Source organism: Vicia villosa, linkage group LG1 (assembly GCF_029867415.1).
Source record: "Vicia villosa cultivar HV-30 ecotype Madison, WI linkage group LG1, Vvil1.0, whole genome shotgun sequence".
Classification (NCBI taxonomy): domain Eukaryota; kingdom Viridiplantae; phylum Streptophyta; class Magnoliopsida; order Fabales; family Fabaceae; genus Vicia; species Vicia villosa.
The window spans coordinates 135298069-135317158 of NC_081180.1; the positions used below are offsets into that span (position 1 = coordinate 135298069).

Consider the following 19090-nt stretch of genomic DNA (forward strand, 5'->3'; position numbering starts at 1 on the left):
TAAAACAAAATCTGTAACTTCAATTTGAGTCAAACCCTTGTTCTCATTTTAAAAATATCAAAAGTAAAAGTTTTCTCATATATATATATATATATATATATATATATATATATATATATATATATATATATATTAATTAATAGAAATGTGAAAGAGTAATAAATATCATGGAGTATGATTACTATTATTAATAGTAAGATGACAAAATATTTTTTTTCTCGATTTATAATATTTGAATAATAAAATCACAATAAATTGAAAAAAAAATTAAAAAGAGAATTGGGCAAAAATTATTTAAAATCGAAAATAAAACAAAAATATTCGATCAATACTACAATTCTCTATATTTCTCATCTATTTATCTCTTTTCATCTTCTTTCTTATCTCTTTCCCTCTTTTCAACTTCTTCTTAATGCAAAACTTAATGCAAAAGAGACTTTAAATGTTAGGGATTTGACCCCTTAGAAGATGAGGACACTCCACTACAGACCTGCATACATATTAAAAAAATTATGATTTGAAAAGTTAGTAAAATTGTGATAAGAATACTTATGTGAGGAGTACTTATGTGAGTGAGACTGTGATTTGAAAAGTGAGTAAAATTGTGATAAGAATATAGTTGTCGCTCTTGTCAGTCAAAAGCACATAGCTGGTAATGATAATACCTATATTATAATATTTACATGATTTACTAAAAATAAATGCTTTGAACCTGGTTATAGAAAAACCAAAACATCACGTCTCTCTCCTTGGAAACATAACTATTTTTTATTTCTATCCATTTTTCTGACTTAACTTAAACATTTGTCTTGACCTATATAATAATTTAAATTAAATTTCAAAATGGTTTATCACATGCATACCATGTTAATCTATGTAAAACAATTTCTTAAGGAATAAAAAAACTTAAGCCTATAACAAAAATTTTTGCTCACCTGTTTTAGGGATATTCGAGAATCTTTAGGAATATTTGAGTATCTTTAATTGTTTAGAATTTCCTCAAATCTTTTTTTCACTAATTCCAAGTATTTAGTACTTTATACCTACAAAAATAGAGAAGATAAATTGTCATGAAAAACAAAATCAATGCATTGAAACTCTTTTAAAAAAAATACACATTAAATAGAGAAGGAAAAGATTTAAAATTAATATTATTAATCCAATTATGAAAAGATAAAGAAATAGTGAAGTTCATAGGTGCAGGTATTAAAAAAAATAATTTCAAAAAGTATAACTTGATTAAAAATATTATACTATCTTTTATAGAGTTTAAAATGTAAATCATATTTATTTTTCATAATTTTATATCAATTCTAATATTTGAAATAATTTTATCAAGACACTTCATATTGATTCCTTAATTCAATATTAAGAGCAAAAATTATAGCACTTTTGACCAGTTAAACATAATATGTACATAATTTTATACCTACTGATTCTATAGCAGATTAGAGGGTGAGAGAGTTGTAGCATATGGCAATGAATACATAATTCTGCATTATAGTTATGTTGCAAATCCCAATCATTAAGTGGGTATGTTCTACCTGAAACATGAAAAGTTAAACTCACATACACACAACATAAAAAGTTAGATAAATTCTGAATTTAAAAGCTTACATCTTAGCTTAGATGCAAACTCAAAATTTTTGTTGAAGCATAGAAAGTCATCATTCCCATAAAAACTCCAAAACATAAAATGTCTCATGTGATATTTTCTCTGTCACAATAAAGAGAAGAGACGATGAATAAAAATATAAATTAATAGAAATTAATAAACAAAAACAGAACATAAAGTAGAAAGGATGAGCAGGAAAGTGAAAGAAACAAATAACATAAATTTAGAAAAAAACATATAAACCAGATTTCATGAAGAGAATCAAAACTTTGAAGCAAGTTAAATCTAAAACAAATGCTCATTACGAAAAGAAAAAAAATTAAAATGGAAGAAGAAAAATACTTTTGAGTTTTGATCTGTTATTAGCTCCAGATCTAAAACCTCACCTGCAATCTTTTATAAATCTGAAGAAGAAAGTGAAAGAGAAACAAAAATATAAACTTCCTCATGAAAAACATTAAAAAAAAAGTTCAATGAAATTGACAGAGGAAATCAAACAAAAGATGAGAATTTACCAAATTTTATTAATACTCAATCTTCAAACCTCTTTGGATCATTTCAACCTATGACTGAAAAATATATACAATGTAAATTAATCTTTAACTTCATAATATAAAAACATGAAACTTCATCAAATTATTATATACATACACAATTTTGTCCACAGTATTTTTACAGATCTAAAAATAAAAATAAAACATAAAATTGTCGTCGGAAACCCGTTTCCACCACCACCACAATCGTCGCTGGAAATCAGTTTCCACCACCACCACACTCATTATCGGAAACCCGTTTCCACCACCACCACACTCATCGGTGTAGCAAATGGTGAAAAGAAAGAAAATGGAAGAAAGAAAATAACAGCCGAAGAAGGATAATAGGGTGAAGAGAGAAAGTGGAAAAAAAGCTACCTACATAAAAAGGTGAAGAGAGAAAGTGGAAGAAAAAAAAGAGAGTTGTTTGAGGTTGAGTACAAAGATAGTAGACTTAGGGAAATCATATATTTGTGTTTTCAAGGAAGATACAAAAAATATTGTCAAATTGGAAAAGGTATGGGTCTTTTGAAAAGCAGCTGAAAAGCAAAGACAAAAAAAAAATAACAATACTTTTGCAAAGAAGCTAGCCACGTAAGAACAAAACAAAGGGAAGCAAAGAAGCTAGCCACGTGGTGCATCCTGGAAGCCAAGGGGCAGAGGGGTAATTTCTAGACCATCTAACTTTCTTATATTGTAGATTTGACCATTTATATAATAATATAAATTTATCATTAAGAGATAAATAGTTAATACTTGTATAAGTTATTGAAAAGAATTTTTTACCAACATTTTTTAAAAACTATGAATTCCAAAGAAAAACAAGTCATTTGCAAAAAAAAATTAGAAAAAAAAATTGGAAAATTATACCAAAAAATATATATTTTAATAGATTTCAAACATTTGACATTAATAATTTGTAATTATAAAAGAAAAATACATAGCGTGTAGCACTCATATGTGATTAGAAGTGGTCAAAGACCTTAGTAATTTTTTATGGGTTACTACTTGTTAGATATGTGATTCACACACAAGAGAGGGAGGGTGAATTTTGCATTTTAGAAAAACTTGAACTAGCAAAACTTTCCGAGTCATCAAGATCTTAGTTAGAAAACATTTTTAGAAAAGATTTATACGTATTGAAAAATAAAATTTATTAGAATATAAATTGTGAAAACAAAGTGTTTAATAGATAAGAGAGAAACTATGAATTATACAGATTCAGTAAAATAATGACTTAGTCTTGTCCCCAAATATTAATCTTGAGAGTATCTAATTAATCTTGAGAGCTTTAAGTAGGTGTTATGGACTAGCCCAACAGCTAAGCATGACCCAATCCACTTCTGCACCCAGAACGACCAATTAGCTTTGGACCAATCACCTAAGGGCAAAGGAAACCCCTTTCATCCTGCCCCTCTGTCGAGGGCGTGCCTCCCTTTGGTCCGAGGAAAGCTCACCTCGACCAGACCCTCCTCTATACCAACAGGAAGACATCCACCCTGCTCCCCGCCAAGGGCAGCGACCCTCTGCTCGCTAAGCACGTCTGTCGTCCAAAAATATCACTCTGCCCGACCAACGACTAGTTTCAGGCAGCCTCCCAAGATTCCTAAATTTATTCCTAGAATTCTGGCAGTCACGCGTTTTGGGCCTAGATCCACGATCTAGTCCAAAACATGAACCAATGGCCAAGCGATCGGAGCAATATTAATACCCTCTCATTTGAGAGGGCCAGGTAACACAATTTTAAACCCTTGAAACACTAAAACGTATATGTGCTCCTACTTATTACTGGATCGTCGGAGTACCTTGCAGGTATACCCCCTCCTCCTTATCACCAACATTATCCAAATGTCTCTGGCCAATTTCTAATTCTGATCAGCAGGTCAGATCAATAAGTATAACTCATGAATCCCCTTATATAAATAAAATAAAATTTATGACTAACTTTCAACAAAATAATAAACTGGGAATAAGAAGTGCATATTTCCAATGCTAGCTATGACCCTTTATTTATTTATTTTTTTAAAATCAATTATGAGCATACGTAGTACTGTGAAGAAATATGAATTGAAATAGTGTAACAAAGGATAATGATTCATCATAAATATTTGCATGTCAAAATAATTTTATTTATTTTTTCTGTTTTTTATTTGAACCATATTATTTAGTTTTTCAATTTTTGTTTTATATAATAAATAAATTTGAATAGAAATAAATAAATATATATATATATATATATATATATATATATGTATGTATGTATGTATGTATGTATATGAATGATAATATATTAATTTGAAGGGTTATTGATAGGAAGTTATCCTACCAAAATCTATAACTAGGTTTTGTAAAAGAAAGGGGAAGAACAATAATAAAAAGCTAAGAGAAATTAAAATAACATTTTCATTCATTTGATTGATCCTCAATGTGTCATAGAGACTACATTATATAACACTAATAATAGATCCTAAATGTAAAAGCCCATGTACTACTAAGAGCCCATAACAATACAAAATAACTAATAATATGAATAACTTACTAAATTATTATTCTAACTTAATTTAACTCATAATTCACTTTCTATCATTGCCGCCGGGTCCACTTGAACCTTGTCCTCAAGGTTCTAAAATTATCGGATTCCATTGTTTGAATTGAGAGGAGATGGTCAAGCTCAATGAAATAGCCAAGCTCATCAACTATAGCAAGGTAAAGATGAAGGGAAATATTCATATTTTCTTTCTGTAGAATCAAAGTTGTTTGTGGCCTTTGCAAGTTCATTGTAGGTGAAGAAATGGACTCCACAGTATCTACCTCCCTTTTCAATGACTTTTGAACCAGAACCAGAAGCACATTGATATAGTTTAGTAAATAATATTGCATGAACATTATTTTTCTTCTTTCTGCAATAATAGTAGATGTAGAAAGCAATTCCTACAGAAACTGCAGTGAGCACAGCAATAGAAACGCTTACAACAACATTCCTTTTCCAATTCCATCTATTGTCTGTAGTAAGTATATCATCATTAAAGACTAACAACTTTAACTCTTCAAAAAATAACTCCATAGTGCATTTGTTCCCATAGACATAACTAAAGCCAATAGAAATTCCAATCACAGTATCAAAGCTCTTATCATCAACTGTTTTACCAATTCGAACATGCACTGATAGAGACTTTAAGTTCTCTTCCCCGGTCAAAAACATCCTCGGCTGCATTGCCAAAACAAAGAAGTAGAGAACATAGTGATAGTTTCTCAACACAATAGCTTTCATATCAAGGCAAACATTCAACATAGTTAGTCTGGCAAGCGCTGTCAGTGACACGAAGTCCCAATCAAAATGATAAGGATTAAGTGTAAGAAGTTTCTTTCTCACATGTACAAGACCTTGGGCAATGCGCACACGAAATAGAAAGTTGGTATCCTTGTAGTAATAGCTTGAAAGATTACGTAGCATGCCCGAAATTCGAGCATTGTTTGTTCTCGCGCCTATTATACTCAAGGAGATAACAGCTGCCATTGCTACTTCTGAATCAGTATCATGGCTAAGTCTTCTTAAGGTATCCATAACATTGGGGGTCTCTTTATAACAAACATCTCCAACAAAGATACCAGTTCCGTTATCGATGTGAAGCACGTAACCTCCGTAATCATGAACATTATGAACTTGATATGAAGCATATTGAAAAGCAAGGGACACAGTATAGAAAATATGACCACCTTGCTCAACATAAAAGCTTGTAGATTCCTGAATCACACCAACATCACCATCAGAATTAACAAACTCCGAACTGGTATATATTACTTTTACCACATTTTCATCTTCCTTGAACCAAACAAATTTAAAACTGTCGTATGTTGAAGCAAATTTTTTCTTGTACAACACGGATGTAGCATCAACATCCATGACAATAGCATCACCAACTTTCTTATTTTGAGCACGTCTTGATCTTTTTCTTGTAGAAGCAAATTCCTTCTTTGTTTGATTCTCAAATCTTTCATTCTCACGTCTGGACAATTCATGCTCTGGATTGAGGTTTGCTGGATGGTCATTGACTGAACAAGACTTGTCAATTTTGCCGAAACCAACTCCGCTATCATCAGAACCCGTGTTAAATTCAAACTGAATTGCACAAAAATCAGAAACCATATCTACATTTTCAAGATGTACTTCCGTCCTAATCATTTCTCTCGCTTCATTTAATTCAGCTGACAAGCCCCTAGCTTCTAGAGGATTGGATTCATCATGAAATGTATTTAAGGCATCAGAATCAATTGAACTAGCAGGATAGTATCCATCACAATCTAATGTGATTCGAAGACCTTGTTCCTCCACAATCCTTTCCTCGTCCTTCTTGGCTTCAATAGAAACAACGGAACACGTATTTTCTGAAATAGAACAAACAGGATTCACTGCAAGCTCATCGGAAATACGACATAAACGTCGTGTCTCTCTGAGTGTAACAAGTTTTCGCATTGCGAAATTTCTGCCAACAGATTTCAGCTTGGAAACACACAGAGGTCTTTTATCGAACACCTTATATGCATTATTTTCGTAAACAGCATAAGACAACAATACCTTTGTGTCGGTCTCATACGAGTTGAAAAAGGATGTCGTTGAGGGTGATAGGGAAGTAGAGAAATACTGCAACTCAGAATCTGATTCCTCAACATTAGTCAGAGCTGAAAGCATGTTGAAATTATCCATACCAACTGTGGCACTGTTTGTTTTGTTGTTGACAGAAGCATATGGTAAGGGATCATAAGTCAAATGATCAGCTTGAACCAAAACCTGAGGCATTTCCCATGAAGTCTCCCCGGTTTCAACATTCCAATAGTAATAAAGTTGGCTTTCTTCATGCATCACCATCTTCCATCCTGAACTGACAGCATTTTGAGATGCTCGAGAACTCGCAAAGGGGAAAAATAAGTTCTCCGTGTCGTTGAGTTCTTCACCTAGACTTCCTTGAGGGGAAAGGGCAATTGGATTTGGTTTGTTCTGCTCTAAATACCTATTGATGTGGAAATTCACAATGGAATCAAGCGTATCGTATCCAGCGACGGTTACGACGGTATTGGCTACAGAAACGTCGCTATTGAAGGCGGAGGAATTTTTGTGTTTGCGGATTTTAAGGAATCGCGGCTTGGAAAGGCAGGAGGAAATAGAAGGGGTGGTGAAGGTGTAAGCTGGTGTGCACATTGTTGATAGAATGAAGAGATTTGGGGGGTTTTTTGTTAGGAGTGTTTTCGATGATTTCTTGAAACATGAATGAGACATATGTAAATGTTGCTCAAAATCTCTTCTATTTTTAGAGTGGGTTGAATATTGACGATCCATTGTGGAAAAGGTGTTTAGTGGTTGGAGTTGATGATAATAATTAGGGTAGTAGTATGAATCATGAGAAGATGAATAGGATGAATATGAGTTAGGTGGTGGTGGATATGAGGTAGGTGTATGAGGTGAATATCCATGATTTAGATAAAATTTTGGTGATGAAGATCCATGAGTGTAGTAAGGTGTAAAGAGTTCCCATGGGAATGATGGAAATGAAGGTGGTGGTGTGGGTGAGGGATAGGTAGGAGGAATGCTACATGGATAATATGAAGGTGTATGAGAAGAATAATCCATAGGAGAATTTGAATTCATGATGAAAGCACCAATTGATAGGAAGTTATCCTACCAAAATCTATAACTAGGGTTTGTAAAAGAAAGGGGAAGAACAATAATAAAAAGCTAAGAGAAATTAAAATAACATTTTCATTCATTTGATTGATCCTCAATGTGTCATAGAGACTACATTATATAACACTAATAATAGATCCTAAATGTAAAAGCCCATATACTACTAAGAGCCCATAACAATACAAAATAACTAATAATATGAATAACTTACTAAATTATTATTCTAACTTAATTTAACTCATAATTCACTCTCTATCAGTAACTCGGACATAATTTATTTTATTTAATAACTAGTGGTAAACCCGTGCGTCTGCACGGGTTCTGGTGTGGCTTGGACTGAATTTTTCTTATACATATAATATTAAGCAAAAAAATGGTGTTTTATATCAAATTGAAATATAGAAGTTTTAATGTTTAAACAAAAATATTAAATTAATTTAAAAAATTCAAAAATACTTTTTATTTATAGAATATGATATAATAATAATAATAATTAAAAAATGTATCAAATATTTAATACATTTAGGTTGTAATATAAACATTAAAAAAATATTCCATTTAAACAAAGAATAATTTGAGCCATAAATTGGAGTTTATTTTTGTGTATAATTTGACAAAAAGCTCAAGTTTATTTGAATCATCCAAATATGAATTTCGTATTAAAACATTCAAGCCTTATTCTTTGAAGTAAAGTAGCCTACCTTTATCAAAGAATGCCATAATACTTCATAAATCATTCTTCTGTGTTGCAAAGAGAAGCTGCTATCAATAACCACATATATATATTATTACAAACATTAACATGTAAAAGGGAAACCAAACCCTTCCAAATATTAATCATATTAATTAATCAAACGCATATCAGGAATAAAATACGAAAGACATAGTGTTTCTGATCGAAATATAGTATTTTCATCCAGTGATGTTCACCGTTATTGTCTGAGGATAAGTGAGTATTAAGTATACAAAATACATGATTTAAATTTTCCTCCTTCTCAAAGCATAAGGCACATGCCTTGTACATTTGTTAGAATCCTTCTCTTCATTAATTGATCTTTTGTTGGTATTCTAATCAAATTAAATTTGACACTGCTCTATCGAGTCTCTCTTCAACAAAGTAAGAATTTAGATTCCACAAGTAAATTATGGCACTTCAATATACATTCTTAGTTAAATTCCACAAGTAAGAATTTAGAAATGGTATGATCCCATCAGTAAGAATTTGATCATAAAAGGTATTACCAATGAAGCCATGATATGATCCCAGCAACCAACTCTTCATATCTCCTGGAATAAAGTATGTCCCCAAATAACTTCAAAACAACACGAGAAAGATTTTAGAAATGGAGAAGTACATCAGTTCACTTTTAGAAGATATGCATCCATTTTCTGTATTCAAAGGTATCTTTTTATGGTGGGGCACAAAGATACCTTTTATGATCAAATTTCTCAGCTGTCAGTGGTGGCGGCATCGGTAGCTCCACGTATTGATTAAGACATTCTCAACTTTTACTCTTCTATTCAGGTCTATCACTTGTGATTATTACACCAGAAAATATGAAGAACATCACCTTACAAACAAAGGTCAAGGTACATAGGCATCATGTCTAGGGGAATTTTTAAAACTAAAGTTATCATCACAGTAAAACTGACTAAGTATGAAACTTATCTATACAATCTTGGGAAATCTAAACAATTGACTGGATCATTCGAATAATTCTCTCATTGAAAAGCATTCACATTCACATTCCTCTTGATACCAAAAAGGCATTACAATGAAATTCCATATAGATATTTCCTTTCAGCAAGACACTTTCCAGATAAAATGTTGCTGACATTGATGTAACCCACTGCATAAAAGAAGCAGAGCCTGTTAGTAATGCAGTTTGGAAGATAGGAGATCCTTACACAGCCATAAATAAACATGCATTGCGAACTATTTAATCCAATTATGCTTTTAAGGATGTTAAAGAACGTGAGCCAGTTCAAATTAGAACATTACCAGCTTTAATATCATTTTTGGAATTAACATGTACGACCACAATGCCGCTGTGTAAACACTGCTCAAAGTGCATCATCTGAGAAAGCTCATCGACCGTCCCTTTGCATATATATCAACAATTAACCCTAAGGGATTCCAGTAAGACCATAAAATATATTAAGCGTTTCAAACCGAACAGCGCTCACCTTTCTCGCATTTCCTGCTAGTATCTGCATCAAAGAGAAAGAGAAGTGTTGGATTCTTATAAATAATAAACTTTCATAAGGGACAATATTTGATAGCAACAAAGTGATTACCTCGAGTTTGAAAATGTGTTTCTTCTCTTTCGGTTCCTGGTGGTTGTCGCGGGCGAAAAATCGTTTTGTTCCTCTTTTTTGTGGGATGAGACACCTGATGCCTTCTTTGGGCTCGAGTGCTCAAAAAAATGATTTTTCTTTTGTACCGACCAAACTTTTTATTATTTCCAAAGGAGGAAAAGGAAAAAAGCTGCAATAACCTAAAAGTGGGGGGAGATCTTGGGTAAGAGGGTTGGTTATACGAAGGGAAGGTATTAGCACCCAACGTATCTATAGTACTCTATAGGTTTCTTTGCTTTATTTTTCATTCCATGTTATTGAGAGGTTTTTGTGAAAGAGGTGGGACCTAAGGTGTTTGTTTGATTATGCTCGCAAAGATCATCGCGATCCTTTGCATACATATCCCTTAAAGGGAATCAGAGCATCTGTAGCTCGGGGTCTACGGGTGCTAAGGTTTGAATGGTTTTTTTGTGTTTTGTTTTGCTCGCCAAGGATCGATCTTGTGCCTACGTATTCTCAAAGGGATGTTGAGAAAGTCAGAGCAATCGTAGTTCCCACTTATGCTAGTGGAAGCAAAGGAAAATAGACAAATGTCGTCTAAATGCTAGATGTATCTAATCTATATCATCACATACATCTGTTTGATTTTTTTGTTTGAAAATCTTTTCATTATAAGCCCGGGGCCATGCCACTTAGGGTGCTTAGAATGATAAAGATGTTTTTGTTTAACCAGCCTTGTGGCAAAAGTTTCAATGAAGTCAGCCTTGTGACAAAAACTTTGATTAATCAGCCAGCCTTGTGGCAAAAGTTTCAATGAAGTCAGCCTTGTGACAAAAACTTTGATTAATCATCCAGTACGGTGGTAAAACAGTTTGATTGATTAGCCAGCCTTGTGGCAAAAAGTTTGATTGATTGATTGATTGTTTGTGATGATATAGAAGAGATACTCCTAGCATAGAGATGAAAAATGTCTAATCTCCTAGGGTATTTGATTTGGATATTGGGGGATGCTTATAAGAAGCCCGTGGGTCCTTGTACGAAGCCCAAGAGGAGGCTATCCGAGGGTCCTTGCATTGTAAGCCCAAGAGGAGGCTATGGGAGGGACAATCCAGGGTCCTTGCATTGTAAGCCCAAGAGGAGGCTATGGGAGGGACACTCGTTTGTACAAAGCCCAAGGGGAGGCGTGGTATAGTTGGTTTGAGCTCTTAGAGCGATTTCACCGGGAAACCATACTCTATGTCCTAACCTAAACTAGAGAGATTCTTTGCACGAAGCCCAATAGGAGGCTATGGGGAACCTAGTGTTGTACTAAGTTGAACAAGCACACATATCACACATATGAACAAACATGAACAAGTATGAACAAACATGAACAGGTATGAACAATTATATATATATGACAGAGTGTGTGTATATGATGGAGTTTATGAAGGAAATATACCTGTAAGCATGATCCATTTGTATACACAGGGCTCGGGACTCACACTCGGGGAGAGGTCCACTTGAGTTTATTCAAAGCTATGTAAACAGGTATTTACAAAGGGGCTTGGGACTTATACCTACATGGAGGCCCATGGTATATTTTTGGGAAGATTTAAAGAAAAACCTTCATTTTTGGTTTGTTACTCAAAGTTAAGAACAAATTGATTGAGATATGTACAAATGGCGTACAATGAAATACCTAATTTCATGTACTTGAGTGGGTATGTACAAAAGGGCTTGGGGCTTATACCTACATGGAGGCCCATGGTATATTTGAAAAGTTTTGTTTCTTTGAAGTTTTGTTGTTTTGAAAATGATTTGAAGATTATTTTGAAAAGATTTTGTTTTGAAGAAGTTTTGTTGTTTTGAGAAAAAAACAAACTGTACAAAAAGAAAAGAAATGGGACTTACACTCTCTAATATTCGAGAGGCCCCACTTCGTTTTGAAAATCAATTGATCAATTAAAAAGATTTAATCAAAAAGAAGTGGCTTATCGTTTTGAAAAAGAATCGCGATCGCTCGTCTTAAAACGATTTGAATTTGACAAAAGTCAACTTAATTAAGTTAAAACAAGTTTTAATGCTTAATTAAGACCTAAGTGATTAGGGTTTGATCACAAAAAATATTTACAAGTGATTAGGTTAAAAATTAAATGAAAAAACAATTTTTAAAGTAATTAAAAACACTTAAAAATGTATCATTTTAAACCTAATTAAAAACATATTAAATAAATCTTTTTTTGTGATTTTTTTTGATATTGTCAAAATATGTATATTAAATAAGAGGTGTGTAAAAAATGAAGAAAAAATAAGTTGATTTGATTGGTTAAATTAATTGATGAAGTTGTGAAGAATTTGAAGGAAAAAAGTGATAAAAAATAAGCTTTTGGTCTCACCAGGGTTTGAACCCACGCCCTCTCTCTCACCAGCCAAAACTCTTGCCAACTGAGCCACGCTTGTGGCTTGTAATACATACGCTTCCATTTAATTATATATTAAACTTAACATTTGAAATTTCTGAATCAAAAATGGCGCCAAGAACACACCTTCAACTGAATTTTGAAAATCTCCAAAACTGTGTTGTTTTGATCAAGTAAAGGGTCTATCTCACTCGGTTTTTCACGAGGAACATGATGGTGCCCTCATAATTCATTTATTTTTGCTCTAAAGGGGTCAATTTTCGCATGAACATGAAGAACCCTAGAACTGAAATTCAATGTGAAATCGTGTATGTGCAAGTTATGATGCAATTGATTGAGGGTTAATGATCCTCATAGGTGCAGAAACAAGATGGTATGCTCACATTTCATTTATGATGCGTGCAAGTATGAGTTTGAAGTTCATGAGCACTTACCTTAAAAACGGCACAACTGAGAATCGAATTCTTGCTTGGAGGTGTTACAGAAGTTGTTTGATGATCTGGATAGCTTCAATGGACCTTATGGAAGGTGTCTGGATGCTTGGAACCATCTGAATTCATCTGGGCATGGCCATGGTACCCGATCTGCATAAGCTTCAAGAGTGAATCGAATTTGATGATTCTGAGGTTATTGGCTATATGTGATGGATTGGATAGTTCATATGTGATATATGGATGATGTTAGAAGTGGTAGTTTGGACAGAATTGAGCCTGAACAAAAATTGGCATGATAAGTCTCATGTTATGCATATTTGGAGGTGAGATGATGATTTTGAGTTTTCAGGTGTTTTGGGGTGTATGAGTGATTCAGACACATCATATATGACATTTAGAAGTTGTGGGAAGCATCACTTTGTTCAGAACTTGCAAGGTTTGGAGGTTGAGTTTTCTACCTCACTTTGAAACACATGACTTGTAATTCAAGAAAGAAGAGAGAAAACCTATAATTGTGAGGTTTTGGTGTGAATTGAAGAGTGGAAATGACCTCTATTTATAGGCCATGAGTTCTGAATGCAGAGCTTTGCAACTTGCTCAAGAATTGGTGATTTGGCATTTGGAGATAAAGTGGAATCTTTACATTTAATGCAAATGGTTAAAGTAACTAAACCATGGTTATTTTGGCCAAGCTTCTTATCTCTTTCCATTCTGATCTCAAATCAGAAAATATCATTCAATCATTGCTTCTATGCATCATTACTTGGTCCATTTGGCAATTTGGCTCATAACTTTGGCAAAATGACTTGAAATTTCAAGTGAAAAGCTCACTAATGGCAAAATTCAAAACCATAGCTACACTTCAAATTTTTTCATGCTCTTGGACATTTTGGAAAGCTCATATTACACACTTCAAAACCCTAGTTGAAAGTTTCTTCAACATCTTTAAGGAAATGGGTGAAAAAGATCCATGAACTTTGAAGAAAATGAGATTTCAAGTGAAATTTTCAAAAGATGCCAACTTTGAAGCTCCATATCTCTTAAATGGTTGATCTTATGGAAAAAATTTATATGTGTCAAAGTTGTTTATTGGATCAAAATCTACAACTTTCATGTTGGAAGTTTTTTTCAGTTTGTAGGTGAAATTTTGAGAAATTCCCATCCAAAGTTTGGAAAAAACCATTGAAAAACACTTAGAAAATTTTCTAAGTATGGAAAGTCAAACTTTGACTTTTTGATTCTTGATTGATTTTCTTGATTTTTCTTGATCAAATGACTTCATATATCATATATTGATGATTCAAAACTTCAAAAGTCATGGTTGACCAAAATTCCCCAAAAGTCAATGGTGATCTTGTACAGTTGACTTTTTCAGTCGAATCGCGTTTCTGGAGATTTCAAATGAAACAGGCTATCCTCACCATATGAATGGTATGAATGGATCGCATTGAAGCATTAGAGGATATTGAGCCATGGTTTGAGTTGTGGCACCATGTCCTGATTAAAAAGTCAGTTGTTCAGTGCATTAGGTCAAAAACCCTAATTGTCGACCTGATGAAATTGATGACTGTGGATCTTGAATTGAGATACAATTTCCATTGTATGTTGTCATAGGGATTATTTGAGGATGATTGAAACCTTTGATTGACTCCCTGGGGATTTTTAGGGTTTCCCAAATGTGATCCCTGATTTTAGTCCCTGATAGTTCAAAACCCTAATTCTGATGACTTGAAATTTCTCTGTTGATCAATCCTTGTGTAGGAGATGTCTTGAGTCAATAGATTAGGTCAAAATGATGCACTTGGGGTCTTGAGTTCATGTCCCAAGTCATTAGGTCAAATCCTGAGCAAAAGTCAGGGGTATCCTATTTTCAGTCAAAACCCTAATCTGGTTGGTTCAGAGCCTTTGAGCTTGTTGAAATGAATCTCTGAGGACCAAATGTTGATTGTTGATGAAGATGATTCATTTGAGATGAAGGGAGAACAAAACCCTAGTTGATTGTTACTTGTACTGATGAGTGGTTTCTTGATTAAACCCTGCTGAGTCACAAGTAGCAAACACAAGCTATGCAATTTGTTAGAGATGCAAATGATGCATATGCAATGATATGAGGTGGTATCTTAGGTCAAAAATTGGGGTATGACAGTGGTTACCATTGGAATCATCATCGTCATCTTCATCGTCCCTTTCAAGAATTATCTTCACAGTCAACAGCTGCACAAAAACACTATCCAATTATATACCTCACGTAGTACATCCTTCATGGCAGTCTCAGATGGGGAAACTCGAAGCTTTCGTAAGTGAGACCTATGAAAGGACTGCAGATCAAAAGATACAATTTTAATAAATCATCTGCAATGCTCTTATCTTGATAACAGTACATACATGCATTTTTCGGTAAGCCTTTGATAAAATGGTTTGCATGCTAACACTAAAAGTGTCCTTACCTTAATTGCATAATGTCGTCCATCAACACTACTTTGGTAAAGACCCTGTAATGAATACCAAGGAAGGGGCTCAGAAAAGTAAGCTCATTGAGGAAATGGAAAGTGTAATTCCACAAACACTTACCACTTTGGCATAGCTACCAGGACCAATCTTATACTCTCGAATGTATTCATTTAACATCTTGTTCCCGTCTTCATCCTGAAAGAGAGACATAATTAAGACACTACGTGAGGTATATAATTGGATAGTGTTCTTGTTCCCTTCCCTCACGAACATTACGAAAACATAACATGCCCAAATCTTGCAGAAGTTACTATATAAATGTGTTACCAAGTGATGCTCATATAAGCTTTCGTTCGGAGTATACTCAAACACCACCGTCCTTGTGAATGGTTCATCTTCTTCACACGTTGTCTCCAACTCTGATTGATTCAACTTGGGGACCCCTGCATTTCATATAATATGAATAAGACAAAATAGTTGATATGTAATGAATATGCAATACTAATTGGAAGAAATAGTCATCACAATAATACAAATAAGAAGACAACACAAATATTATAAACAGATCTAATCACCTGCACAATTAAACTCCTTCGGACATTCTGCAGCAACAACAACAATCGCATGGTCAGTTATGTCAAAAATATCCGAACTACTACTTATGAAGCACGAACTCTAATAGATATTTGGACACGACATGACACAGTCACTCAACACCGAAAAAACTTATTGTAGTTATAGCTTCTCACAACTACTACTTACCAAATCTGCATGGACAACTTCACTGACATTCAAAATTGTTTTATGCGCAGCCGCAACATGTTGGAATGCTCTCTTTAAGATGTTCTCACAATTCATAATATTAAAACCCGAGTCAGTCCAACCGGTGGAGATGACATTGCTGCACCGACTTCAACAGGCAGCTTTAATACTCCAACAGCTGCAACAATAAAACACAACACAACTATCTTGAGAAAATAACTATCTTGAGAAAGTACATTGGAAATTATGATGACACTGCTGAATACTACTATTATTTCTCAAGAATCAAGATAATGATGAACATTAATCATCATGTTATGGGATTCTTGTTGTTCATGATTTACTTCTTTATTACAAAAACCAGTAACCACCTTCTTATGGCTACCCCAACCTATCAACAAAGGGGCGAAAAATAAACTGTAAAAATTGCAAGTTCCACCGGGCTCAAATACATACAGACAAGCTAGAAGCAAGAACCAAGTAGATTTCCGAAGCTCTTTCTAAAAATCTTTCGAACTGGAATGATTGTGAGCATGACTTTATGATTTGAGATCATTCAACATGTGTTCTTCCATATAAGTTGTTATGCACTGGTGAAGGTCCTCAACAAATGAGCCCTCCTTTTCAAAGAGATGAAACAATTACTTCATGACTGAGCATCTCAATAGGAAGTGTGCTTTTTGAGGCTGCAGTTATGCATCATCAACATTATGAATTGACACCTCTCAACAGCAGCTAATAAAATTATCTTGTGTGACAGATTCTGCTTCATGTCTGCAATTAAAAAACACATCATCAAGAACGTCGATCTTGACAATAATTTGACACAATAGAATAATTATAACACTTATATTTAAGGCATAGTCAACTGATTATCAAGAAAATGTTTTACTCTTACTACTTAAGAAAATGTTTACTCGGTTGTCACACTGGCAGCCACAGCAAATACGTAGTAGCTAAGTTGTTCGTTTTGTCGTGTCGTAACATTTGCAGAAAATGATTTTGTACTAAACCATCATGACATATATTGAAAATGAACCTGGTGAGGAGTTATGATAAGACACATAGAAACATCTTCTTTAAGGGAAGTATTAGAAACTGAACTCACAAGTTTTATATCATTGAATGACGATAGTGTTCCTGATACCATGGAATTCATCTTTGGTTTCTTCAATTCAGAATTCTGCATAGTAAGATATGCATGTATCAGCATGTATTTATCATTACCATGCTGCAATCGATCATGAAAAAGACGAGGAATGAAAGTGTTCCTGTATTTATTTGTACAATCATAAACTAAAGTTTATTGACAACAAAAACACAAAACCTAAAACCATTAAATCAGAAACGAATAGTTTTCCCGCATGACACCAGTCCTCAGTGTTTAAAAGGACACCAGTCCTTAGACTCCTCCCAATCGGCACAACCGGAGAATCCTGCATAGAAGCAAGTCTAATCTCATAAAGAAGACAAATTGATAGATCATAACACATCTACATTGTTATAAAACTAAATATGATGAAGAAAATAAGCTTTCTCAAGTTCATCTAAGCTTTCACTGCTTTATCAATTTGACGGGGCTCAAGACTCCTCCGGCTCCAACAATATTTGCTAAGTTCAGAAGCACTTTCTCATTCATCCAGCAGAATAAAACAAAGCAGTCCCAAACCTGCCCAAACAGTTCCAACCATACAACTTGTACCAAGCTAAGCTAACAACTTTATATAACTCTACATACGCACCTTCACACCTACACAAAATCAAACTAACAGTTACATAACCAGTTGGAACCATTCACACAGAAAAGTAGAATCACATTATAAATCCAAATAGATCCAAATATATCCCATATCAAGAATAATCATTGTTTCGGTCAAAACCCTAAATACTAAATCAAAACCCTAACTACAAAACTGACATGAAGAATCAAGATCTACTCACTCGGTATCGATTCGGTCTCACCACAGCTACACAATAGTTTTTCACCAAAGAAATTCCTACCTGGTTCAATTTTCCAAGTTTCAAGTTGCATTGTCAAAAGGTTAGGATCCGTGTCCGACTTCCTTTTTGGGTCACGAAGGCGGCGCACTGGAGCCATCAGAAACCCCACCGCCGGCGAATCTTAGCCCTTCCACGTAAGCTAACATCACTAAACCTGAAACAACAAACACTAAATCAAAAACAAAATCGAATCTCTCTGAAACTCAATAATGCAAATGAACAGTAAACATGAGTAAAATTTGAAAACCTAAAAATTAGGAAGGAGGAGGAATGGAAAGTAGAAGACGTGAATGTCTGTAGAAGCTGCGGCAGAGGATGAAGAAAGCAGAAGAGAGAGAAGGAAGAAGAAGGAAAGAAGGAATCACTTGCAGAGAGAAAAAAATTAGATAGAAAAGAAAGTGAGAGAGAGAGAGAGAAAGAGAGTAAGAAGTGACGTTTTCTTTTTAGGATTGTGATTGGAAAGCAACATTGGGAGTAAGGAAAACATGAAAAAGGGTACAGATTGTGTTTAGAGGGGCAATTTGCCTTACCCGGTTCGGTTAGATCAGAAACAATAGGACAAATAGTACACAAGTTGACCAATAGAGAGAGCAAAATAAGAAACTAATAGTTAGATCAAAGCCAAAGTCAGAATTTAGTCACAAAAAGTATTATTTGGACACATTTTAACCCTCAAAATAATAGGTGGAATTTTTTAACCAAAGGGCAACTTGGTATTTACCAGGTACTTGTATTTTCTTATTTTATAGATTCATTATTTTTGAGTTTTTTATTAATCTTATTATTAATTATTGTCATAATATATTAATTGATCAACTCAAGTGTAAGGTCGTCAAGACAATAATCATCTTATGATTAAAAAAATTATAAAATATTTACTTGTAAAAAAACTAAATTTCTATTTTAAAAATTAA

The 19090-nt window shown here is 33.8% G+C and overlaps 4 long non-coding RNA genes across 4 annotated transcripts; all 4 read right to left on the minus strand.

The window, feature by feature from the left end:
* Positions 1 to 355: 355 nt before the first annotated feature.
* LOC131617500 (uncharacterized) lies at positions 356 to 1544 on the minus strand. The gene is made up of 3 exons (XR_009288597.1): positions 1430 to 1544; positions 936 to 1043; positions 356 to 490 (listed from the first exon to the last, which is right to left on the minus strand). It is a non-coding gene; the product is annotated as an uncharacterized LOC131617500 (long non-coding RNA).
* Positions 1545 to 9515: 7971 nt separating this feature from the next.
* On the minus strand, positions 9516 to 10166 carry LOC131617508 (uncharacterized). Its single transcript, XR_009288599.1, has 4 exons — positions 10127 to 10166; positions 10016 to 10039; positions 9831 to 9929; positions 9516 to 9678 (listed from the first exon to the last, which is right to left on the minus strand). It is a non-coding gene; the product is annotated as an uncharacterized LOC131617508 (long non-coding RNA).
* A 4962-nt stretch (positions 10167 to 15128) lies between these two features.
* Positions 15129 to 15664, minus strand: LOC131617514 (uncharacterized). The gene is made up of 3 exons (XR_009288601.1): positions 15534 to 15664; positions 15410 to 15454; positions 15129 to 15176 (listed from the first exon to the last, which is right to left on the minus strand). It is a non-coding gene; the product is annotated as an uncharacterized LOC131617514 (long non-coding RNA).
* A 1785-nt stretch (positions 15665 to 17449) lies between these two features.
* Positions 17450 to 18559, minus strand: LOC131617521 (uncharacterized). Its single transcript, XR_009288602.1, has 3 exons — positions 18424 to 18559; positions 18117 to 18330; positions 17450 to 17925 (listed from the first exon to the last, which is right to left on the minus strand). It is a non-coding gene; the product is annotated as an uncharacterized LOC131617521 (long non-coding RNA).
* Positions 18560 to 19090: the final 531 nt, after the last annotated feature.